This window comes from Athene noctua, chromosome 1, assembly GCF_965140245.1.
Source record: "Athene noctua chromosome 1, bAthNoc1.hap1.1, whole genome shotgun sequence".
Taxonomy (NCBI): domain Eukaryota; kingdom Metazoa; phylum Chordata; class Aves; order Strigiformes; family Strigidae; genus Athene; species Athene noctua.
Genome location: NC_134037.1, coordinates 21,063,009 through 21,088,890, shown reverse-complemented (window position 1 = coordinate 21,088,890; position 25,882 = coordinate 21,063,009).

Sequence of the window (25,882 nt, the reverse complement as noted above, 5' to 3'; positions counted from 1 at the left end):
TAAAATAGGGAAGTTCTGTTAAAATTATTTAATTTTTAAATGGCAGTTGCATCTAATACCCACAGTGATGCTAGGGTATTTTGAGTCTGTTCATTCTATAACTCATAAAATCTTTGTCCAACTAGGGTAATAAGAATGGCAACTTTGCACAGGTTCAGTCAAAATCTGCAGACTCATCTTTTTTTCCACAGAAGATTAGGTTTTCTACGTTTGTTGAGTATGTCACTGTCGACAGGTGGCCTTTTAGGAGTGCGATTTACAGAATAGAATGTCAGAAGAGATTAAACCCAGGAAGGGGAAAAGATGGCAGCTCATGTAAGTTGGAGATACCACACAATACATGGAATATAGATGTTTTGTTGCTAATATACATACTGCTTGGGTTACTTCTCTAGAATGAAATATTTAGAACTGCTGACATGAAATGTAAATTGATTCCTTTCTTTGGATAGATTGGAATGTTTCTGAAACTAGTTAAATCAAATCTCTTTACTCTGTTTGCCTATTTTTTTAAACTCCCTGTGCCTGCTTTTGATAATGCTTGTAATGACTGTCCTGCTATTCCATGTTTAATAAATGAAAGAAGATTCAGGAAAGAAGACACAGCAGGACAGTGGTGCTGAGGGAAATGGCACGTTGTGTTTGAAAAATATACATTATCCTATAATGAATATGCAGGAAGAGCTTTAAAAGAACCTAGACCACAGTCTTAAAAGGAAAAACAGCAGAAGGGCAAAAGGAGCTCTCTGTGTGTTTGCATAACTCGAATTCAGCTGAAGCCATATGCCTTCAAAGAGCTCTCTTAATACAGAAGTGCCTTAATTTTGCAGGAGGTGAGTCTCTTCCTATTCATACCCATGAATATACAGAGAAAGGAAAATCAATTTTAGTGTGTGCTTGGGGTTATCAGTGTTTGAAAGCTCTCTCATGGTGTTCATGGGGATGAAATGGAACTGCCTCAAGCAGAAATTCTGGTGGTAAATTATGTTGTTAGTGAGAAGGCTGAAATATCTGCAACAGAGATTCTGATTTGTGTTCGGTACTGGAGAGTGAGCCCTCTGGTGACAGCTGGGTTGGGATTCATCCCATCTAGCCGTAAACATCTCCCTCTAAGGTAGTAGAAGTAGAGTAACAGTAGATTTCCTTTGAAGCCCTCTAGGCATGCTTTAGCTCACAGTTCTCCAAAACTTTTTTGTGCTTTGTTTTAGGATGTAGGCTTCATTCTATGGAATTGATTTAGGATGAAGTAAGGCACATCCTAGAAGTGTCGTACTGTAGAAGTTTAATGAAGGAAAGTTCTTGTGGTGAGGCAAGCAGACTGCTCAAAATGTTGAAGTCCATGTAGGTTTTCTCCCAGCAGAATTTCCAGCTATTGATGAAATAGCGTAAGACTTTTTTTGGGAGGAGGTGGAAGGATTATATAAAAGATAGCTTTTCTAGAAGACAGTCAACCCTGTTCATAAACCTAAACCACTTAATCTGTGAGAAGCTGTCTCTTCATGGCACTAAATAAGTAGACAGCTTGGAGTCAGACCAGTTAAGATCTATCATATTATTTCCTGATTTACCATTTTACTGCTAGTTGATGAATGCATCTAACAAGGTGTTGCGATTAAGATACTGTTACCAGGGAAGAAAGTTAGATAGACTGCTGCGGAGCAAGACAGACTGCTGCTAAAGATATTGTAAAGCAGGATATTATGTTGTTTATAGCAGCTTTCCCCTGATTTTTTGGCTGTTTTAATTGTTAGCAATTTTCTTGTTTTCATGAATTCTGGCAGTTTCTGTGGACAAGACTACACACCACCATGGATTTCCCCCAGGTTTTCAGGGTCACAGGATTTATTTCTATATATTTTTAATCAAGAATGGCCCTAGCCTGGCCCTTGATGCTGTGATTGATCTGCTGGGAGAAAGATGAGAGTATTTCTAAGAATAGAATTAGACTCACTTGTCTGTGTGATGTCCTGAATCTTGTTAATCTTGTCAATTACAGGGCATTTTAGATTTTTGTCTCATTAGACTTCACAAATTTGTATTTTTATCAACAGTGTGTCTAAGTCTAACTCTAGCATTAAGTTCGAAGTGAATAGTGTCAAACTCATTACTTTCTCTGGACTCTTCTTGTAAGATAAGTATAATTTAAGACCTGAAACCTCTCCCTTATCATCATAACTTAATTCAGAGAGCGAATCATTAACAGTATTTTGCATTCAGTATCATAGGAAATTATTTCATGTGCACATACTCATGTAGAGAAAGATAGCAATCTCAATTGTAGTGAGCATTCTTCATTCCCAGAATTACTTGTATTCTGTATTTCAGTGTTGCAGCTACTAGGTCTTCCTTTATAATGAAATATACAAAAATCCTCTTTTTGTATTTGAGGAATATGAGTGCGTCTGAGGGCCCCTACTGTTATGCTTTCTTAATGTTTACATTTTTAAATCTGAATCCTTGGACTGCAGTTAAGGTAAAGGTTTTTAATAGAGTCTCATCTTTTCCCATTACATTCATTGTACTTGAAATGTTGGCATGTGGTTATTATTCCAGTTAAGAATGGGTTAGAACTGAACCTGCAGTTTCCTTTTGAAAGTCTAATGCATTGTAGAGACTGTGAAATAAAGACAAGTGCCCAGTTAGTTTAAAGCATTAATAGGAAACTATCAGTCCTCAGGGGCTGGACATATTTCTAAGCAGAAGCTTGACAGTCTATATTAGAGATAATTGTCTTCTTTATTCTCACAGAGTTCAGTGAGAAAGTTTCTCATTTGGTAGTTTACCATTGTCACAAAATACATGGGACAGCAATTTCATATTAACTTGGAGACCTATTAGCAAAAGGTAGAGATAGAAAGCTGGAACTTTCTTCACAATACATGTGATAAATGGTTGTATTCCTTGGAGCCATCAAGAAGGTCACGTTGTAATAATATTAAATTAATGAAGGGAGAAAATAAGCATATAAATTTCCAATTACCTAGTGAAATTAAAAAGAAGTTACTGGTATATAGAAAAAATAGGGAAACCAGAGATATTTTCATTTATTAGACTGACTTCAATAAATGGTCAATCTCAAGAATGATAGAACCACTAAAGTGGAACACACAAGAGGTCTTGCTCAGTGATGTGTATTTCATTTTAACTCAGTCCAGATATGGGCTATTTTGTGACTGATAACCCTGTCAGTTTGTGATTAGGGGCAGATATATCACTGCATACTTATAACAAGTTATCTAGCTCAGTCATAAGCAAAACAAGCAGTATAGATTAGGGCTGACCAAAATGCTGCTGAAGAAAAAAAGACAAAATCCCAACAACCACCAAACCTGTCAGCATCTTGAACAATTTTTCTGCTTTTCTGGCAGATCTTAAAGTGCAATGGTAACCAATTTACTGCCAATATTCAGCTGAACCTCTAAGAAATGGATTTTCTCTTGGCTTGCACTCCAGTGAATTTATATAGTAGCATGAATGGGTTTGAAATCCTGCTGGCTCACTCATATCTATAATGGTAAATTCAGACTTCTGGGTCATCAATGTCAAATATCTTTCAAGGAACATGAGGTACTAGCACTGAAAATTGATAGGAAAAGCTAGTGTTAAAATATCACAAATATTCAGCTTTCTGTCAAGAAAGAGCAAATATTACTTAGGTTCTGATGTAGATATAAAACTATATTAGACTGAGTCCTTTCTGGTTCTAAGGCTTCATGTACCAGTCTTTTTAGTTTCAAAAACCAGATGTTCAGTTCCTCTCCTCAAACTAATGTTAGTTATCTGAATGACTAAGCAGGAAGCAAAACAATTTATGCCTATTTTATATTAAAATACCCAGTATCTGCATAATCTGCAAAGTCATACCTTTAATTATGCGTGTACATTTATGAGTTTTGCCTGTAGAGCGAGTTATAAATACCAGCTAGTTTATAATATATATGGACATGTGATCTGCCATGTGAGAAACAGCAGTGGAAGCTTGCATCTGGCCTAACAGATGGTCTGTCAAGGAATAATAGAAATGTGTATTTAGAAGAATCCCAGTTCTCTCATATTCCATGTGCCCAGTATGCATTGTCAATTTCTTTGAGAAAACTTAATGTTTTCTTCAGAGCAAGTGAGCAGTCATACCATTACAGCAGAGGGTATTTAACAACTAGAGAGTATTTAACAACTCTACGTGCAGTTAAAGTTTAGAGAGAGAAAATAATCTGATAGCAGGGGCATTAACTTCAATCGTGAAAGACTTTGGGTCAGTTACCCACTTCACATCTGACTCTAAGGAAATAAATTTAGGACTGTGGTCACATAAGTTGAAAATTACAAGTTTAGCTCCTCAGTACCTCTCAGCTGCTATAGGTACCAAAGCTCCCATCCGTAAAATTACACAGGCATCTGGGTATCTGCTCTCAGCAGAGCCATGCCCATTAAATCCTACCCAGTCCCAGAGCCAAGGTATTTTTCCCTTTCTTACATCTGTGATCTGATAGGCATTCAAACAGTTTAGCAAAATGGTTTGCTCTTGGCTTGAACTATTCCACAAACTCTTAAACATCTGTTGGGATAGGGAATGAAATTTAGGTCAGGGGTGTGTTCCAATCACTGATCTATACAGTCATTCTACTTTTCTAACTGACAGAGCATATTTGGTACACAAAGTATAGCAACTTCAGCTGTAAGGCTGGAGAAACTTTTCTGTATGCTGGTGGCCTTCTTAAAGATACATGAAAATGAAGTGGTGCAGTACTCAACATTGTATCATGTATGTCTTCATCTGACTAGCCTTTCTGTATTTTGCCTCCACTTACTGAAATGAGGACATGGCTTAAACCTCAATCGTTGCACTAGTGTCATGGTTTGAGCTCAGAGGGCAACTGAGCACCATGCAGCCTCTCACTCCCCCCTTTCCCAGTGCTGAGAAGGGGAAAATAAGCAAAGATTCTGCTCATTCCCCACTTCCCACTCAGTGCTGGGAAGAAAAAAAGCAAAAGGCCCAGGAAATTGAGATAAGGACAGGGAGGGATGATCTCATCCTTTAAGGCACAGGCAAAAATCAGATTTGTTAGGGAAGAAAAAAAAGAAAATTTAATACAGATGTTAACAACAACACTTAAGAGATGGATTAGGACTGTGAGTAGCACTACCGCATGCTGAAAACACCTTCCCCCACCCCTTCCTTCTTCCCAGGCTCAGCTTTGCTCCCGATATCTCTACCTCCTCCTCCCCAGCAGTGCAGGGGGCAGGGAATGGGGGGTGCAGTCAGTCCTGCTGCTTCTTCCGCCTTGGAGGGGTGGAACTCCTGACATTCCTCCCCTGTTCCAGCATGGTCCCACTCTCACAGGAGACAGTCCTCCACAAACCAGCTCTGACATGAATCACTCCCAAGGGCACGTGGGTCACCCCCATGTGTTGCAATCCTCCCAGCGCTGAACTACAACAGCAGGGCCTTCTTCCCATGGGGTCCTGGCTTTCTTCGGGCGCAGTCACCCGGATCAGCTGGGGGCCCCCACAGGCTGAAAATCGGCATCTGCTCCACCGTAGACCCCCATGGGTGGCAGTGGCCCTGCCATCTCACCACGGGAAACAGGGGAGTCTCTGCTCCAGTGTACCTTGCCCCTTTCTGCCTTCTTTCTTCCACTGACCACTGTTTGCACAGATGTTCTCCTCGCAACTTCTCCTCATGACTCCTGCAACTCCTTCCAGGTTGTTCTTCTTAAATACATTATCATGGAAGTGCAGCTGATTGGCTCGGCCTTGCTGCAAAGGCGGGTCTGACTTCGAGCCAGGGAAGATTCCAGAAGCTTCTCAAAGGGGGCCACTGCTGTAGTCTCCTCCCCCACTACCAAAAAGCCCTGCTACTCACTCAAACTAGGACAACTAGTGGTGCTGCCACTGACTACAGTGGGCTTTTGATAAAAGCTTTGATTTCCTCACTCAGGCTAAAGTCCTGGTGCATTACACAGGGGTTTTGACTACATAAGAATTACTGGATAAGCCTTTCTGTCTTCTCCTGTCAAATACTGCCAGCAAGGTGCCTCATGATTTATTGTAGCTGTCACAGCTTCACCTGCTAAAAATGCCCAGAAGAAAGAAAACAATGGTATCAAAAGCTTGCCCTCCCGGAGGACATGATAAGAAAAGTACCAGATTGGCTTTAACTACAAGTGCTTAAATTTAGGGCCAGTGCTCTTTGATTTCTTTATACATGATCTGGACACAGGAATCAAATGTATATAAAGTAAGTTTTCCAATGATACTAAACTAGGGGGAGCTGCGGACTCCCTCGAGGTTAGATACCTTACAGAGAGATCTGGATAGGCTAGAGATGAAATTTAACAGGCGCAAGTACCAGATTCTCCACCTGGGTCAGGGTAATCCTGGTTATACATGCAAACTGGGAGATGAGAGGCTTGAGAGCAGCTCCATGGAAAGACATCTGGTGGTTTGGGTTGATGGCAGGTCGAATATGAGTCAACAGTGTGCCCTGGCAGCCAAAAGGGCAAACTGTGTCCTGGGGTGCATCAAGCACAGCATAGCCAGCCAGTCGATGGAGGTGATTGTCCCACTTGACACTGCACTGGTGCAGCCTCACCTTGAGTACTGTGTGCAGTTTTGGGCGCCTCAATAAAAGAAGGCCATCAAATTATTAGAGTGTGTGCAGAGGAGGGCAACCAATGTGGTGAAAGGTCTAAAGGGCCTACAACTTCCTCAAGGGAGACAGTGGAGGGGAAAGTGCTGATCTCTTTCTGGTGACTAGTGATAGGACATGAGGAAATGAAATGAAGCTGCTTTGGGGGAAGGTCAGGTTGGACATTAGAAAAGGTTCTTCACTGAGAGTGTGGTTGGTCACTGGAACAGGCTCCCCAGGAAGTGGCCATGGCACTAAGCCTGTCAGAATGCAAAGAGCATATGGAGGATGCTCTTAGTCATATGGTTTAGATTTAGGTAGTCCTGCAAGAAGCAGGGAGTTGGTACTGGTGATCCTTATGGGTCTCTTCCAACTGGAGATATTCTACGATTCTACAAGTGAAAAGGAAATGTTGGGACATTTTGATGAATATTCCTTTAGCCCTTTGTCTGGGAACAAAATCCCCTCTTTTAGTCATATGGCAATTAGAAGTGAGACTATGATAAACTCAGAATCTAAAGGAAAAAGTGTTGATGTGAAATATCCTCTCCCATCACACAGCAGAACTGTAAAGAAAAATGGACAATCCATACCATCTGAAAATAAGAAAGTAAATAATTGTTTTGAAGTTGCTATACATGCAGCTAGACCTTTGTGAATGATAACTGTCTAGATCCAACTCCTGGTAAAGTGATGCTTTAAGTATGGCAACAATAATTTCTAGTAAAATTAAAGAATGTAGTGTTAAATTCAGGTATGTAACTAATGCCCCTTTCTATTCAATGTAGGAGCTGGCTGGCCTGCTTCAATATAAACACTTAGCAATACAGCATGGCAGAAAACCCAACAAAACCACATCTCAACCCAAAAATTATAATGAGAACACAATTCTTATCCCAGGGAAAGGGGGAGAAAAAGGATGAACTACATGTTAGAGGGAGCATTACTGTTGCTTAAATGTTTCCCTAGATGGTATTTAGATGCTCCAGTGACAGTAGCAGCATAAAAACCATTTGAAACATAATAATTACAGGATCAAGACCAAGAAGACCTAGCTCTTTTGGACAGCAGCACTGGGCAAAGTCTGATGCTGTTTCGTTGCAGTTACAGGAAAGCACTGCTGAGAATGAAATTTTGGTTAAATTAGTTTAATACCTGATCTATCATTTCTCATTTACTTTGCATAAATAAAAAAGCCCCTTTGCTTAAAGTGCTTTTTCATCATTCTCTTAGCAAGAATGCAGGAGAAAAATTTCTGTGTTTGACTCTATTGCTTATTGATTTGGCTGAATGTAGATACATTTTCATAGAACTTTTTGGATAAGATTTGAGGGCAGCATTATTACTGTGAGTATGTTTAAGTTTACAATACATACCATTTTCTTTCAAAAGATGTGTACAATTTGAGGAAAAGGTAATTCTTTATCTTTTTTCATAATCTTGTTGATATTTATAAATTATGTTAATCTACCCTCAAAATTAATGACATCTTAGGCAATTTACATGACTGTTTGGCTTTCCTTTCAATTCTGGAAATTTGTGGGAAATCAGTCAGTACTGAAAACTAAGAACTCAGCTTAAAAAGAGCATAAGCTTTTTAATTAGACTGCTTTTCACGTGTTTAGTTTTATTATGTATGGTGAAATTAATGGAGATTGTTAACTAGGCTGCCAAGACAGATGCTATGTGGTTAACTGTGTTATAGAGAAATAATGTCAAATTATATCTGTCTTGTAATTTCTTAATTGTTTTGCCCTGTAATGTTTACTACCCTATTAAATCTGTAGGTTAGCCTTTATTAGGAGGCTTTCATATGATTTCCTAAGTAGATGGCTTGTAGAAGAATTCACCATATAAAACAATACATCTTAGAAATTCATGGTTGTAATTTAGTTTATAGGGGGAGGGAATCATGAGACATTTTTCTGACTCCAAATTAAAATTAATAGACATACCCTCCTAAATTATGTTTTTCAATTTCAAAGGCAAAATCAATATACTTTAAAATATTTGAAATTTATTTTATCCATTGCATAGCAGCTCAGCTTTTTACTCTTCCATTTTAAACATACTAGCAATAACTCATGCTGTGTAGATAGATAATGGTTTACAATAAACAATAATCATGGAAATATATACAGCAAGAAAATGTAATTATTTTTACAAAAAAAGCAACTTCATGAGGGTTATTATACTTGTTAGCCTCATTTTCTGTGGAAAAAAAGTATATGGTATAGTGCTATCTTCACATCTGTCCCTCTGCCTCTGCTTCCTTGAGCAATGCTAATTTCAAGCAAATTGGACAGTGTGGTTCAAAGACAAATTCTTACAAATTTAGGTGATCAGAGAGAAAACCTCTCTGAGGGACTCTAATGTTGAGAGAAAAAATGCAGCAGAATCTTAAATTTATTGGACATCAGAGATGTTGCAAATCCCATGCTGGGAAAAACTTCAGTTGGACTTTATTCTTTTTTTCTGTGTCAACAAATTCAGTCCTCCATCAGAGTTTGTCTTCTGACATAGATTCTTTATTACATAATAGGTTCATGCCTCAGATTTTGTGTACTTCTACTGAAAAGCCAGTTACTTACGAGACACAACTACATTGCAGACCATGACTTGGGAGGTCTGGTGCTTGCAGGCAGTATTTTTCTCTGTACAATGCTATGATATAAAGCAGTACGGCCTCATTGCATTAGTTGTTTTGTGAGTAGATCTTCAACCTGCAGTGAGCTTGTCCAGGTTCTTGCTGACACAGGGATTGTCCTCTCTTTGTACTAGCTTGTGTCTGCTGCTCTGGCTAAATGGGACAGTTTGCAAGCCAGGACTCTATCTATGTATCCTGCTATGTATGGCTTGTTCCCTGCTAAAGAATGGCACAACACTAAGTAAACTCTGCATTTGTACTTTTTTCCTCATTGAAGTATTTTATGCCAAGATCCAGGGGTTTCTAGCTCTAATCCTGGATTTGCTATGTACTACAGTGGTCTGGCAGGACCATTAGTTGTACTGGGGCTTTTTAACTGTAAGGAACGAGCCCCAGCGATTTCAGCAAACGTAGTCGTCACAGCCGTTAGCACAGTCACAAGGTTTTCAGTTTAAGCCCAGGTTTCTGAAGAATACTTAGGCATATAGTTTCCATTTTTTACAACGAAAATTAGATATCTATCTACCTTTGAAAGTATGTGTATTTTTTTAATTAATTCAAGGGGCTATCCTAACCTCTCTTGTGATTTATGCTTATGTTGAATTCCTGATATTTGATATTGTTTAAATAGTCTTTCTACCACCAGGGACACCAAGATCCTGGGCACTGATCATACATAATGTTGCATCAAATGAAATGTTGTTAGCCTTTGTCAGGAAGAGAATAGAGCTCATTTCAGCTGTTTACTAAAAGCAAAAGGCATTACCATCACCATCTTAATTGTGATTTTATTTACATTTTGGGAGCGCCTGGAGGCCTCTGTCAGTGTCAGTGTGCCATTAGGCTGTATGAAAAGCACAGCAAAGACACAGTCTTTATTCCAGAGAGTTAATGATTTGAGAAACTGCAGAATATCAGGACATTTTTATGTGTGCTTATGTCTGAATTAGTGTTATCTAGATTTAAACACTGAAACTTCTGAATGTTTGTTTTTCTACTTTATGGGTTGCATCATACATTGCTATTTTAGCAGGATGTAGAACACTGGCATGATACATTTGATACATTAAGATAATGAATGAAATTATTGAAACTACTTTTGCAATCTATAATTTTATTTTGTCAAAACTTGACAGATAATCATCCTTTTTTCTTTTTCTTTCTAATGACTGGCTGTGATAACTAAAGCTATTATAATCCATAGGTGGACATAGGAGAAGAAATAATCAGAATAATGTGTTTATGACTGGAGAGTTTAAAAACGGTAGCCATAAACCAAGTTGATAATCCACTTACAAGAAATGCAGGCTTATCTCATTCTGTGAGGAAAGATACTTTTATTGCTCTTGTGGAAGTCATAAATCATGGTGAAAATCTGTTATGAAAATACAGCCCTGTACAGTAGAAAAAAGAAATCCTTGTTACATCTGAAGGCTGAGAAGAAATGATGTTGGAATTATACAGTACCCTTCTTGGGTTCTGAGGAAGAACTGGAAGAAGTGGAAGCTCAGCCCACATTTAAGATATGTCTCTGGGGTTCCTGGGTTGCCTTGGTCTGCCTGTAATCCATTTCTGATCTGTAGCTCACCCTGCGGGTCACTCAGTGCTGTGTGTTGTGCAGCTCTTGATCTGGCAGTGTCTCAGCTTTTGGCTCTTCTTGCGGGTTCCTTTTCTATTGACAGGACGTGAAGAGGAAAAAAGGGGTGTAGAAGGGAAGAATGTAGAGAACAGAGAACTTGAAAGTTTCTGCAGCGCAATTTCTTGTACATGAGATCTGTGGTGTCTTAGTGACCTCCCTTGCACTTTTTAGAAGTGGGCAGGGAAGTAGTCAATTCTGTCAGTGTAGAAGGCTGAGGAAAAAAACCCCAACATTTTAGGCTGGCCAGGGGGGAAAAGGTGATCACTGTAGTCAAGGGATATATGGCCACACCTCTGGACATGTCTATACCAGTAACTTCAACAGTGTAAGGGAATTTACTTGGGCAGTTGAGTTTGAACAGTGAGTATAGGAGTCACTGACCATGGTTTCAGACTGTTACATTAAGTACCCTTTCCTGCATGTAGTTTGGGACTTGGCACAGATGCAGAACCATTTCCCTTTGACAGTTTGTGTTGAAGGGGAAATTCAGATGTTAATGCTCAAAAATTAACTGCTCAGCAATGGTACTTTGTGACCAAGGAATGATCTGCATGGAGGTCAAGAAGGTCAAGAAGGCCCAAATGCAGAAGGGGTTAAACTACCTGGAAGCCAAAGATGGAAGGACTTGTCTGCAATGGAGTGAAGTCTTCCCTAGTGATGAGATAAGAAATAGCCACATCACTGTCCTGTGGCAATCCTGGAATGCAAGAGCTCAAGGGCCACCTTTGGGCAGCAGACCTGGTGCTGGGGGATGAACCCAAAACTTGGCTGAGGCATCTGATGCTGAAGCTCATGGGACTGGTTCCAATGTAAGGACATGCAGTGCATTGTTCATTTAAAAAATATATATATTTAAGCACAAACCTGTGTTTGATTCACCTCAGGAGGTACAATAAATTCCCCAACAGTGTGTAGCCACCCTATTTTACAGGCTGTGAATTCAGTGATGCTAACTGGGTTCAGAGCATGCATTGTCCCAGGCCAAGGCATGACCCCAGACGTACTTAATTTTCAAGCGTAGATGTAGCTTGTGTCCAGTTTTGTAGCTCTAGTTCTCTTTACCTCAAAACACACCAGTTTTGTACTTTCAGCTCTGGAGGCTCTTGATTCAGACCTTTGGGTTGGCAAAGGCTGTCTGCTCCATAAGCACCAGTTTCTTCTACTGAACCTTTTACCAGGAAAGTGTTTTCTGCTAGTCCCTCCACTCTAAATTCCTAAGCCATCCTGTGGCTGTTGTGCATGATAATGAATAAAGATCGTGTCTCTTTTTCATTTCTTCACTGACCAGAGAGGGCCACAGTGTCCCTGTATATACACAAATACATGTTTAAAGCTTAGTTTTCTATGTTTTATCTTTGATATTCACATACAAATATTTTTAGACAGTATATTTTCCTAAAGTGAATCTTAATTCTTGATAGAACTAAGCAAAGTAAAACTTGTAAAAGAGAAGAAATGTGTATGAATAAAGAGTTAACAAAAGAAATAGTATTACTTGGTAAATCTGTGCTATGTACTCTCCTTCAGGGAATGATCTAAGATCACTCCCTGTGGGTGATTCTAGTCTGTACTTTGACGGCTCCAGTTAATGCTTCTCACTCTTGTGCCTGCTCTTGACAGTCAAGAGGTGACTGTCCCAAGTGATTTTCCCCACCTTTTAGTAGGGGTTGCTGTGTTATTGCAGTAGTTGAGGAATAAGCAATGTGTGGTTCCCAGCACTGCAGTCCACAGATATTATCTTTTCATTTGTGTTCTGAACTGGCAGTTACAAGCTTTCATTCACAATCTCTGTTTCATTTAGCTGTATACCTGTATAGTAGCTGAAAAGGTGAGTTGGGGCTAGCACCCTCTGACTGAAGCTAAACTTGCCAAGCATCATAGGTTGGCATCCTCAGTTTGTTCTGTGGCCTCTGCCTGGTGTGAGGCAGTATGTATCTGCCCTTCAGGGAAGTTCCCCAGACTATGTTTAGTTCTTACTGTCACAAAAATTGATAGGAAGCTCGCATCATAAAATGTTAATTTAAAGAGAAGGAAACCAGGAGTAAAAATCTTACAAAATTTTCCCTTTAAACTGGCATTTAAAAAAGAAATGACAATTTACATTACGTCTTGACAAAACTCTCATTCTTTTTCAGGTCTTTGGTGTAAAGAACTTGGGTGATCAACACGAGTGTTGATTTTTGTGTTGATTTTAATAAACCCTGCAGATTCTTCAGCTTTTTTAAAAAAATTACTTCTAAATGTTTAAAAAATACTTATTAAATACTGTCTTGGTGAAGAATTTTTCTTATGGCAGAAAGCTCTAGTTCTTCCCAAACAGTAATTAGAGCCAAATAATTTTGTTGTGACCTGAATGGCCACTACTGAATTTATCTGGTGTAAATGGGACATTTTTCACAACATCTGTATCATATGCAATCATAGTTTGATTTGAAGGCATTATTTTTAAGCATATTTTAGCAGTAGCATACAGTCAAATTACAAAGGCAATTATGTACCTCTTGCATTTAGTCATGATCATTTTGTATAAACATTGTATCCAAAACTGCCATAACCACAGACTCTTACATTTTTTGCAGTTAGTAATTTTTTTATCTCAATTTTCTAAAGTTCTGCACTGAGAAACATTCATAATATGTGAAAACAAAATCTCTTTTCCGCATATCAACATATACAATATTTACATTATTCAGAGATGATCTCCCTCCTTCTGTGTGTGAAATAACATTTCACAGCCATGGTCCTAAGGGTGTAAATCAAAACACAGTCAGCCTATAAAGGGTGGTTTTCATCCTCAAATACATAAAATATGCATATTAAATTAAAAAGCTTTGGAATTCATGAATTATTGTAGCCTGGGGTTAGTAATAATTTATAGCTTATGAAATTACTCTGGTAGTTATTCATGGCACTACTCAACACTAAAGCATACATACCACAGCACCATTGCAACACAGAGTACATCACAGATTACTTAAAAAGGCAAAATAGTTTTTTACCTGATGTAAATCAATCTAGCTGTCTTGATTCACCCCCCAACTAAAGAACAAGCCCAGTGTCTAGGATGCATTTGGAATACAGTATCTAATAGTAAAAACTAGATGTGTAGTGGAAGCTTGGGATGCACGATGGGCTCTTTGATTCCTTACATACATAAGGATTCCCATCAGTCATTTCTTTGCACTGGCTTACCACTTCGTTATATCCTGCTTTCAGCTTCTGCAGACATAATATCTATTTTATTCAGGAAGGAAAATTCAGGCAGGAAAGTGAAGGTGCTATGGAAGATTTGAATTTTCTCCTTTTCTCTCCAGCAATTCAACTACATAAATCCATTAGGAAATTTACACTGTCAGCCACAGTTGAAACAGGTTTACACAGTGAAGACTGGTAGGGGTACAGGGGAGAGGGTAAATATAATTCTGCACTCATAGCCTGGAATGGTCCACAGTCAAAGCAATGGCAATCAGTCTCACAGGATTACTGTCATCACACTCCTGGAGGCTGCTCGAGAAGTACTACGCTGAGCTTTGTACATTAAAAGAAAGACACATTAAACCCTAGCGAAGCTGAAATGTTTGGAAAATGACAAAACATTTGTGAAATTGTGAAGGAAGTATGTAGTCTTCTGGAGGCTATTTTAAAATCATAATGATTTTCTTATATCTTTTTGGGAAATCTTTAAGTTAATGCCTGTTACATTGTCAGTGTTATGATATAGCTTGTTTTGTAAGAACAGTAACAACTTGGAGTCAAAAGCCATAAAAAAATCAGGGAAAGACATACAGTCCTTATCATGTGGCATCACCTATTCCTATGTTCTTGGGTGCCTCACTTAAATCAGGGGCAGAAATGCCATGTCTGTGGAGAGACAAAGAGCAATTCAGACCTTAGCTTGTTTAAACCATTCACTGGAGGTCTCAGTTTTATTTCTAAACATTGTAGAGAGACCTTCAATAACAGTGTTACTGGGTTACGCATCTCACATCCACCTGATATTAGGAGAGGAGATCCATGCCAAAGAGCCTGATAATTTGTTATTTTTGTAGAAACTTGTCTGAAGCTCTTTTACATCATAAACTGTCCCCTTATATTCTTGACTGGAAATGTTGCGTTAGTTCCTGGGTCCTAAGTGTATGCCAGGACAGGGGTAACAGGCTTAAAGGTGCAAAGCCATTATAATACAAATCCTAAGGATAGTATCACCATTCTTTAAAAGTTCTGGTAGTATTTAAACGTAACTTTTCAGCATAATTTTATAAATTTCAAGCATTTTACACAATTTATTTTTCAATTTCCCGTAGGGAGGGAATTGTATTGAACATAATATTTTGAGACTAGTTTGAAGAAAGCTGTCTTTAAGTCTGCCTATTTGGCCACCTGAAGGGCCAGTTGTCCTGGATGAGTTTCATGGTGAGGAAAGTCTCATTTGAAGGGACTGTGTCCCTTTGGGTAGACTGACTTGACCCACCACTCTCTTTCTGTCAATACACTGTCAAGAGATAGAGTGATAGAACTTTTTAGGTTCCTCCCCTACTCTTGTGTAGTTGAGATAAAATACAATGGGTTGATTAATTTTACAATGCTGCTCTGTCTTTTCCATGACTTTTTGGGGGACAACTGTCAAAGCTACGACTTCTCTGAGTGGGGGTTGGACCAGAGGGCCCTCAGAGCTCCCTTAGAACCCAAATGATTATAAAATTTTCTGCTTTTTGAGACAGATTTCAAGAAACAGTGTGTTTTTAATCTGAGTGGTCATTGCTTGTGGTCATGGTAGCGTGCTGAATTCCTCTCTGATGTTAATTAACACACATGTCTGATGCAGTCCCTTTCATATCTTGTGACAGTGTAGACTGGGATCATTTACACCAGCACCAAATGATTGAATTGCTAGTGTTAATAAGCTGTTATGAATTGCCATAGTCACAGCATATATACAGGAATAGATGACAGGGCTGAATTACTGTAGTCCAACTATTTGATAACTCTTGTAAAATTTAGTATAGATGCAGAATGATTCAGTGGTCTAGAACATGAGCTAAAATACAAATAATGTCACGTTAGGCTGCTTTTGAACAGTCTTGGAGACTGTGAAGGTGTCTACATGACATATGGGTAATATGTATTATGTTTTTTATGACATTTTAAAAAATTAAATGCTCTTTTGGAGCACCTTATCTTAAAGGTGATGTGTTCTGAATATAGTAACATGAAATGTGTCTTGCTGACAATCATTTCTTTCTGAAGAGGGCTACACTGAAAAGTGGTTTTGTTTTTTGATACATTCTAAACCAGCTTTATAAAGAATTATCAAACTGCTTCAAAATGATTCTTAAAACGTGAATAAAATTTTAAGTTTAAATTAATCTTTTGGAATTCCTAAATAGATTTTTTTTTTACAATTATTTTAAAACTAATATGAAATTAATTTTTTAAAAAATTCTTAAAATTGAGGTTAAGAATGAAAATGTTTATTACACAACTTTCCATGACAATTATTTTTCCAGAATTAATATTAATCCAACCAATTTCTGTGAAAATATTTTTCTTGAAAAACTTCATAACCAAAGAAACTATATAGCTTAATAAGACCAAGGGAGCTTTACTTTTATTTCATTATTATATAGGTGTCATCTATCTGTCTGAATCCATTACTCTGATTTTGTAAGATGCCCCCAAATTTTCTAGACATATTTAGGCCTAACTTGAGAAAAATATCCAAAGATATAAGAACTGATACAAGAAAAATACACAAATACAGCAAAAATATCTTTGATGTAGAACATTTCTAAATCTTCCCAGACTCCTGAAAAGAGAGCTCTTTTGCCATTGTAGAAGTCATGCAGCACCTTGTGGCACTGAGCTTTTAATCAGGATTTCCACAATGTCTGACTTAATGTTCCATGTCAAGATATTCTACTAGTTATGCTCTTTGAACCTCAAATTACATAAATAACCAGGGAAGAAACACAGCTGTCACAAATGCCTGAAAGAATGCTTGGAAGAGGACAAGGATCAATTATTCCCATTAGCAAATGAGGGTTAAAGAAGAATTGTTTTAAAACTATACAGGAAATATGTAGGCTAAATGTTATGTGAAACATTGATAGAAATTAACAGTAATAAGCAATTTAATGAGTAGGGAGGAGATGGGTAAGGTTAGGAATCTTCTCTTTAGAATGGTTAGTTTAATTGTTACTGACAGTAAGGAGGAAATGAACATATTAATGATAACTAAATATTCTAGTCCAAATTATTCTAGAAATTCTCTTGTGGCTATAGGAAGTGTGTATAAAATCTGTTGAGCTCAGAAGAAAGTCAGTGATGAGCAATCTTTTAATTTCTCAAGAAGCTTTCAAGGGCAGGAAAGGTATGAGTCAGAGGTTGTGCGCATTTTTCACCAAGATTTAACCTGGAGTAACAGGTCTCTAAATGAGTCTCTAAAGAGCAGCAGTCTGCCTGCTAGTCCTCAAAACTAAAGTAAATAATGTATAAATGACATTCCATTTGATCTTTTCTATGCTCTGTGACTATACATTACCCCTAACAAATTTCATGTAGTGTCATACATCCAGAGCTGCAGGTTGTATGACTTTTGATAGATAGCACCCAATATTTTCTTCCACAGAATGTGCTGAATGTGCTTCCCATTTGTCTTCCACCACAGACTTCTTTCTCTGTTGCACATGCAGCTCCTCCCGTTTAACCAGGGAACTGACTAATGGTGTCTAAAAATAACTGCATTGATGCTCCCAGTAATTCACATTATATACCTTAGAAAACATCCTGTCTTTGAAAAACCAGAAGCCAACCCAAAAGCCCAAGGAGAACATACCTTAATGAAAAGCCATTTAGTTAGAAAACACGAGTCCTTGTTGGAGCTAAATCTTAGATTATGCATTGGAAAGACAGATTAGGCCATTCTGCAGCTTTTTTGAGCATAGCTACGCAACTGGAAAATACGAAGAAAAAAATTATGGGACAATACCAGTCTGAATCAGAGCTTAAAAACTGCAGTTTTCATGCAGATTATGTGCAAGATTCTACAGTGTCCCACTGGGTAGATTTATTCACTGCCATTTATTACACTAGAGTTTGCAAATGCATATCCTCCTACCTCTCCTTTTGCTGAGCAAGGGAACAAGGAATGGATTAGCTGAAGGAATGTAAGCAAAAGTCTGATGATGATTCTCACTCAAAGCCTCAGTTTTCACTCCCCAAAAAGCTGGTCCACAATTATGCAGCAAGTCTTCAAAGTGATTGCTGAGCATGAATTATGAGATTACACATTTCTGCTTTTGTAGACAGGCTGATACCATAGCTCCAGTTTGCAAATTACTGCATTTGTACACATGTATCTTCACCAGTGCTAGGAATATAGATGTCACCTCACCTATTTGTAGGTGCTTAAGCAATATTCTTTATGTTCACAGTTGAATTGCAGTCTCTGGGAAGAGAGATCATCTCTTTCCCAGAAGGGATGTCAGGTGGTCAGCAGATGGTCTTTATGATTCTTTTACAATATACAATTAACCTAGACAAATTTCAGCTTGTATTGAAGGAAAAGAGGAAGGTTTTGGTTTTTTTGTGGTTTTTTTTTGTTGTTGTTGTTTTTTTCTCTCTTTTTCTTTTTCTTTTTCTTTTTCTTTTTCTTTTTCTTTTTCTTTTTCTTTTTCTTTTTCTTTTTCTTTTTCTTTTTCTTTTTTTCCTTTTCTTTTTCTTTTTCTTTTTCTTTTTCTTTTTCTTTTTCTTTTTCTTTTTCTTTTTCTTTTTCTTTTTCTTTTTCTTTTTCTTTTTCTTTTTCTTTCTCTTTTTCTTTTTCTTTTTCTTTTCCTTTTTCTTTTTCTTTTTCTTTTTCTTTTTCTTTTTCTTTTTCTTTTTCTTTTTCTTTTTCTTTTTCTTTTTCTTTTCCTTTTCCTTTTTCTTTTCCTTTTTATTTTTCTGTTTTAAGGCTGTCAGCAAGCTTTGTATATTAATCTAAGAACACTGTAAGTACTATTCTAGATAATGAGGATAGTTATAAATGTCCAGATTATTTGTGAAAATCTAATGCAAGTCATTTAGCCTTTGAGGAGAGAGGTATTGTCTGGAAGCATGGGAAATCTATGCTTTTCATCAGTGTGAAGGAAAATCTGTATTTTATATAAAATCTATGAGAGTGTGTTGTGCTAGATATTGTAAAGGATGTACTGGGAATCAGTTCCTGGTTTAGTTATTAAAGACAAGTTACTACCCAAAGTGAATTCTGCAGTTTATTTTCCATGGATATCCACAAATTGTGTTTGCCTATATATGCATATCTATGGCTACAGGAGGTAATAGTCAAACAATCCTTCACAGTGATGCCTGGTGAATTACTTTTCAAATTTTCTTTTCTTCACTGATCACACATCTGAACACATCTGTACTACCAGCGCTGGCCCATTATGACACCTTACAGAAATAGATTTAGATGTATATAGAAATGGATAATTTTTATTTGTATGATCTCTGAGAAATAGGCCACAATGTAATTTTCAATGGGAGGTTTTGTAAACTGTCTCTTAGTCACTTGCTAATTTTCTTACAATGTTATAATAATAAAAATAATAATTATTTAGTATACAGCACATTTCATTTTCAGAGTGCTTTTGCAGTACTAATTAATCCTCACTGTGAGGTTTAATGGCGCATACCAGAGAATTATATCCTGGCTTAATGCCAATTGCCAATCAACTGACAAAATTCTAATTTCAGAAGTTTTCCTAAGAGGAAAAAGACATAATTTAAATTAGCCTGGACAGCAGCAGCAGTTTGTATGGAGAGAATTCATAGGTCTTTGGAGTGCTCTGAATGTCTAGATGCTTGGTTTAAGGGTGAAATTATGAAATTCCAAAGAGATAGCAACTTCAATTTTAAAAACAATTATACTAAGAATAGCTAAAGCTACTTAAAAAAAATCTTTTTAAAAGATATGCTTAACAGGGTTTCCTGATTATTTAGGGATCATTAATACCCAGATCCGTCATTAGTTGAAAACAGATAAGGATTATTAGCTGTACTTCACATGTAGGAAAGCATAGGTACAAGGACTAAGTTACATGGTCCAAACCCAAACCACTATTGCAGTAGGGGACTTTGTTCCACATTATATTTTCTCCTCTGACAAAGCTAGCAGAAGGTTTTTCTATCCTCTGCTAGTGCCTGCAACGCACATCGGTTTATTATAATAACCTGGGTCTGTAAAAACACCACCACAAAATATCTTTCCTTCACCTCTCCCACCTCTAACATCCAAAACTCTGAAATAAATTTAAAATTGATAGTTTTGTCTGCTGTCCAGTTGAACTAGCAGAAGTGGAGAGTGACTCACAAGGATAGTGAGGATATTATAAGTAGCTTTGCTGCTTGAGAGCAGCTTTGAGCATAAGGTTATGGGCTGAAGATACAAGAACTTCTGACTTCTGGGTCTATACTGACTGCTCTGTTATTTTCATGAGATACGCTGTATTGGCCTGGCTCAGATACACCTTGTTGATGCAGTTTGTTGGTATGTAAAGCCTTTCACTTTGTGTCACATTCTGGCAAAGGAGAATTTTGGTGTGCTGTGGCTGGCTCTTGCAGGGAGTAGAAGACTGTTGTAAGGAGAGAGACCTGAGCAGATACTTTCCCCCTAAGTGATTTTTTTCTACACTATTTGATTTTATTCAGCTCATTCCAGTGCAGGAAGAAATCAGACTTTGTAAGTTGTGAAAGCTCTGATTCTCCACCCAGCCCATATACTTCATGTTGAGAAATACGGGCAGAAATATCTCTCAATAGGTTGACAAAACTTGTTTAATTTCCAGTGACATTTTTACAAGTGTTTACATAATGTACAGTAGTTTCATTTGTTTAATGCAGCTGAGAATCTGGAAAGGCAATTTTTCTAGCGTGATGTAATCAGGAGTGCCACTGCTTTTTCCTTCGGGAAAAAGAAATCCTACCAAATGTATGTACCATATTAAAGACTTCAGAAACATGAGTTACTTGACAGATTGTTATTCTCTAGCCTGTAAATACATTTGGAGTATTTTTTAAAGACATATTAGCTACCTGCTAGAATGTAATAATTCCAAAGGGTTTTATTTCAGTATGTCGCATATAGATACAGTTAGGGTCCTTAAAATACAACAGAAAATAATATATCCTTTAGCCAAAGGGAAAGCAGCAGCTGCTTCAGAGGTGCTGCAGTTTCTTTTATTCATCCTTGTAAATCAACATTTGGCTTCTTTAGAGCTGCAACCAGGAATGTGTCAACAGCAATGTTTTCACTGTAACAGTTTAAAACATGTCTTTGGTAGCAGAGATAGGATTCATTTGAGTACCTGGTCTGCTGGTGACAAATGAGACAAGTTGGATGCAGCTATCCCAGAGGGGGGAAAGGATTCTGGGGCAGGAGTTAGCAGGGCTTATTGACAGGGCTTTAAACAAGATATGAGGGGGGACGGGGAGATAACTGGGCCTGTTAGGAACAAGCTCAAGGGGAAGCATGCCAAAGCTTGAAGGATGGTGGACTGGTGAGGGCTCTCCATCTGCCACTTCATTTGAGAGAAGGGAAAGATGTTTAGGAACAGTGGAAGCACCTGAGAAGGGTCTGGTAGAGAATGGGGCCCACACTCACAAAAAGGTGTTGGATTCATTAGCTCATCTCTATACCAATGCCCGCAGTATGAGCAACAAACAGGGGGAGCTTGAGGTCATGATGCAGCACCAGAACAGTTGTGTCCGGGACTTCTGCGGCAGCAGAGAACTGTGACATAGTAGCTATAACAGAAACGTGGTGGGATGCCTCACATGACTGGAGTGCTGAAATCAATGGCTACAGGCTCTTCAGGAGGGACAGACAGGGAAGGAGAGGCAGTGGAGTGGCCCTGTATGTAAGAGAATGCTGTGACAGCTCAGAAATCAACTATAGTGATAATGGGGTTGAGAGTGTGTGGATTAGGTTAAGGGCCAATAAAGCAGATCTTGCTGTGAGAGTCTGCTATAGATCCCTGTGGCAGGTGCACCCGCCCAATGAGAGCAGAGCTTCTTGACTGCTGAGGTGTAGCAGCTTTGGGCTGCCTTTGTTCTCAGGGCCTTGTGGCAACTGGGGCTTTTGGCCAATGAGAGCCACTATTGACTCCAGGTCAGACTCAGCCTGGGGATCACTGGAGTCCCCTGGGGGAGCCATTTGGAGCTCGTCCCCTGGAGCAGCCGCTGCGGTCAAGGACTCTCCCCTTGGGTCAGGACGCTGCCCAAGGAAACTCCTCGAGATGCCTTGGGTCAGGGCGCTGCCCTGAGCAGGTCGTCGGGGTTGAGAGCCCTCACTTGTCAGGTGAGTGATAAAGCATTTTGGGTTATCATTAAACCCTAGGGAGTGGGGCTTTGTTCTGCGTTTCAGGTTGCTGCTAAACCCTAAGGAGTCCTTTGTTATGCATTCTGGGTTGCCATTAAACCCTAGAAAGCTGTTCTGTTCTACTCTCACAGACATTTGAACCTGAAATTTACAGAGATCTACTTACCTGTGTTAATAATATTTTTTTATTATTTTTGGTGGTTGGCTGTTTAACTGAGAGCATCTGTAACAATCCCCCAACCAAAGCAGTGAGGTGAGTGTAGCTTTTTATAAACAGTTAGGAGAAATCTCATGATCACTTGCCATTGTTCTTGTGGGGGACTTTAACCTCCCGGGTATCTGCTGGGATCACAGCACAGCAGAGAGGGAACAATCCAGGAGGTTCCCGAAACGTGTGGAGGATAACTTCCTCACACAGCTGGTGAGTGAGCCGACCAGGGAAGGGGCCCTCCTGGACCTGCTGCTTGTGAACAGGGAAGAGCTTGTGGGGGAGGTAATGGTTGGACGCCGTCTAGGGTGCAGTGATCGTGAGATGATTGAGTTTTCCATCCTTGGAGAAACAAAGAGAGGGGTTAGTAAAACTGCCACCTGAGACTTCTGCAGGGCTAACTTTGACCTGTTCAAAAGTCTGATGAATAAAACCCCTTGGGAGGCTGCCTTGAAGGAGATGGGAGTCCAGGAAGGCTGGACATGCTTCAAGAGAGAAGTTCTAAAGGCACAGGAGCAGGCTGTTCCCGTGTGCTGAAAAACAAGCAGGCAGGGAAGGAGACGGGCCTGGCTAAACAGGGACCTTTGGCTGGATCTCAAGAACAAAAGGAGAATATATTGCCTTTGGAAGAGGGGCCAGGTCTCTCATGAAGACTATAAAGTCATAGTGAAGTTATGCAGGAAGAACATCAGGAGACCCAAAGCACAGCTAGAGCTCAACCTGGCTACAGCTGGTAAGGATAACAAAACATGTTTCTATAAATTTGTTAATAGCAAAAAAAGGATTTGGGAAAATCTCCCTCCTTTACTGGATGCAGAGGGAAACATGGTAACTAAGGATGAGGAAAAGGCTGAGGTGCTCAACGCCTACTTTGCCTCAGTGTTTAGCAGTGGAACTGGCTGTTCCCTGGACACCCAGCTCAGGAGCTGGGAGATGGGGAGGGGCAGCAGACTGAGGTCAGCACAGTTGAAGAGGAGGTGGTCAGAGACCTGCTGCACCACTTGGATGCACACGAGTCTGTGGGAATGGATGAGTTACACCCAAGGGTGCTGAGGGAGTTGGCAGATGTGCTCGCCAAGTCAATTTCCATGATTTACCTGAAGTCATGGCTAACTGGGGAGGGAGGGCCCATTAGACTGGAGGGTGGCAAATGTGACACCCATCTACAAGAAAGGCAGAAAGGACGATCCAGGAAACTGTAGACCTGTCAGTCTGCCCTTGGTGCCAGGCAAGGTCATGGAGCAGATCATCTCAAATGCCATTACAAGTCATATAATGGAGAACCAGGGAATCAGGCCCAGTCTGCACGGGTTTGTGAAACACAGGTCCTGCCTGACAAACCTGATCTCCTTCTACAACAGGGCGGCATGCTTCTTGGATGAGGGAAAGGCTGTGGATGTTGTTTACCTTGACTTTAGTGAGGTCTTGGACACCATTTCCCACAACATTCTCCTGCCAAAACTGGCTGCTTGTGGCTTGGATGGGCACACGCTTCGCTGGGTAAAAAATTGGCTGGATGACTGGGCCCAGAGAGTTGTGGTGAATGGATTTAAGTTCAGCTGGCAGCCGGTCACGAGTGGGGTTCCCCAGGGTTCAGTTTTGGGGCCATTCCTGTTTAACACCATTATTGATGATCTAGACGAGGGGATCGAGGGCACCCTCAGTCAGTTTGCAGATGACACCAAGTTGGGTGGGAGTGTTGATGTGCTCGAGGGTAGGGAGGCTCTGCAGAGAGACCTGGACAGGCTGGAGCCATGGGCTGAGGCCAACTGGAGGAGTTTCCATAAGACCAAATGCCGGGGGCTGCCCTTGGGCCACAACAACCCCCAGCAGCGCTACAGGCTTGGGGAGGAGTGGCTGGAGAGCTGCCAGTCAGAGAGGGACCTGGGGGTGCTGATTGACAGCCGGCTGAACAGGAGCCAGCAGTGTGCCCAGGGGGCCAAGAAGGCCAATGGCATCCTGGCTTGTGTCAGCAATAGCGTGGCCAGCAGGGACAGGGAAGGGATCTTACCCCTGTACTCGGCACTGCTGAGGCCGCACCTTGATTCCTGTGTTCAGTTTTGGGCCCCTCACTCCAAAAAGGACATTGAATGACTCGAGTGTGTCCAGAGAAGGGCAACGGAGCTGGTGCAGGGTCTGGAGCACAGGTCGTACGGGGAGCGGCTGAGGGAACTGGGGGTGTTTAGTCTGGAGAAGAGGAGGCTGAGGGGAGACCTCATCGCCCTCTACAGCTCCCTGAAAGGAGGGTGCAGAGAGCTGGGGATGAGTCTCTTTAACCAAGTATTAAGTGATAGGACAAGAGGGAATGGCCTCAAGTTGCACCAGGGAAGGTTTAGACTGGATATTAAGAAGCATTTCTTTACAGAACGGGTTGTTAGGCGTTGGAATGGGCTGCCCAGGGAGGTGGTGGAGTCCCCATCCCTGGAGGGGTTTAAGAGTCGGGTTGACACAGCGCTGAGGGATCTGGTGTAGTTGGGAACTGCCAGTGTTACGTTAATGGTTGGTCTGGATGACCTTCAAGGTCTTTTCCAACCTAGATGAAAAAATAAAAGCTTTATTCTGTCAACATTGTGCCTTAAACAGAGGCACTGTGTTATTCCCTGAACTCTGTCCTATTACCCAAGTCTGTGCTGGTGTGGTGGGTTGATCTTGGCTGGCTGCAGCGTGCCCACCCATCTACTCTCTCACTTTCCCTCCTCAGAAGGACAGGGGGAGAAAATAACATTAAAAACTCATGGGACAAGATTAAAGCAGTTAAATAAATAAATAAATAAAAAAAGAAAAAAAAAAGACTGTGTAGAAGCAAAGCAAGAAAAGAGGAAAAAAAGATTTATTCTCTACTTCCGATCAGCAGGTGATATCTGGCTGCTTCCCAGGAAGCACATAGTCGTTGCTTCGGAATACAAATGCCTTAATAGCGAATACACCCTTCCCTCCCACCCCCCGAGGTCCTTATAGCTATATATTAGAATAGATACTGCAAACTTTTAAATGTCAGTACATTTTGGATATCGGCAAAAATCAGAGATTCTGACAGTTCAGATTACATTACCAAAATATTCTTACTGGGTCAAATTTAGGCAAATACTTTCTACTGTGATTTGTGTCTTTGTATACTTTCCCATTTCTGTTTTTTCTCTTCAAGTATATAATTAGATATGCTCATTCATGGTATTTATCTCATTAACTGAAATACCTTTCTATAGCTTACTTTCCAAACATATGTCTTTCCACATTGTGTGGTCTGCTGTACTTTCTCCCTGTCTTTTATATAAGAGTGGTGTTTTGATGTGACTGAGATCTGAGTTACTATTAGAAAACTTTCTGAAATAAGGCTGGAATAAATAATATTTCTTCTATGTATCTCCTGTTTTTCATATAGTTGAACAGAACAAAAAATC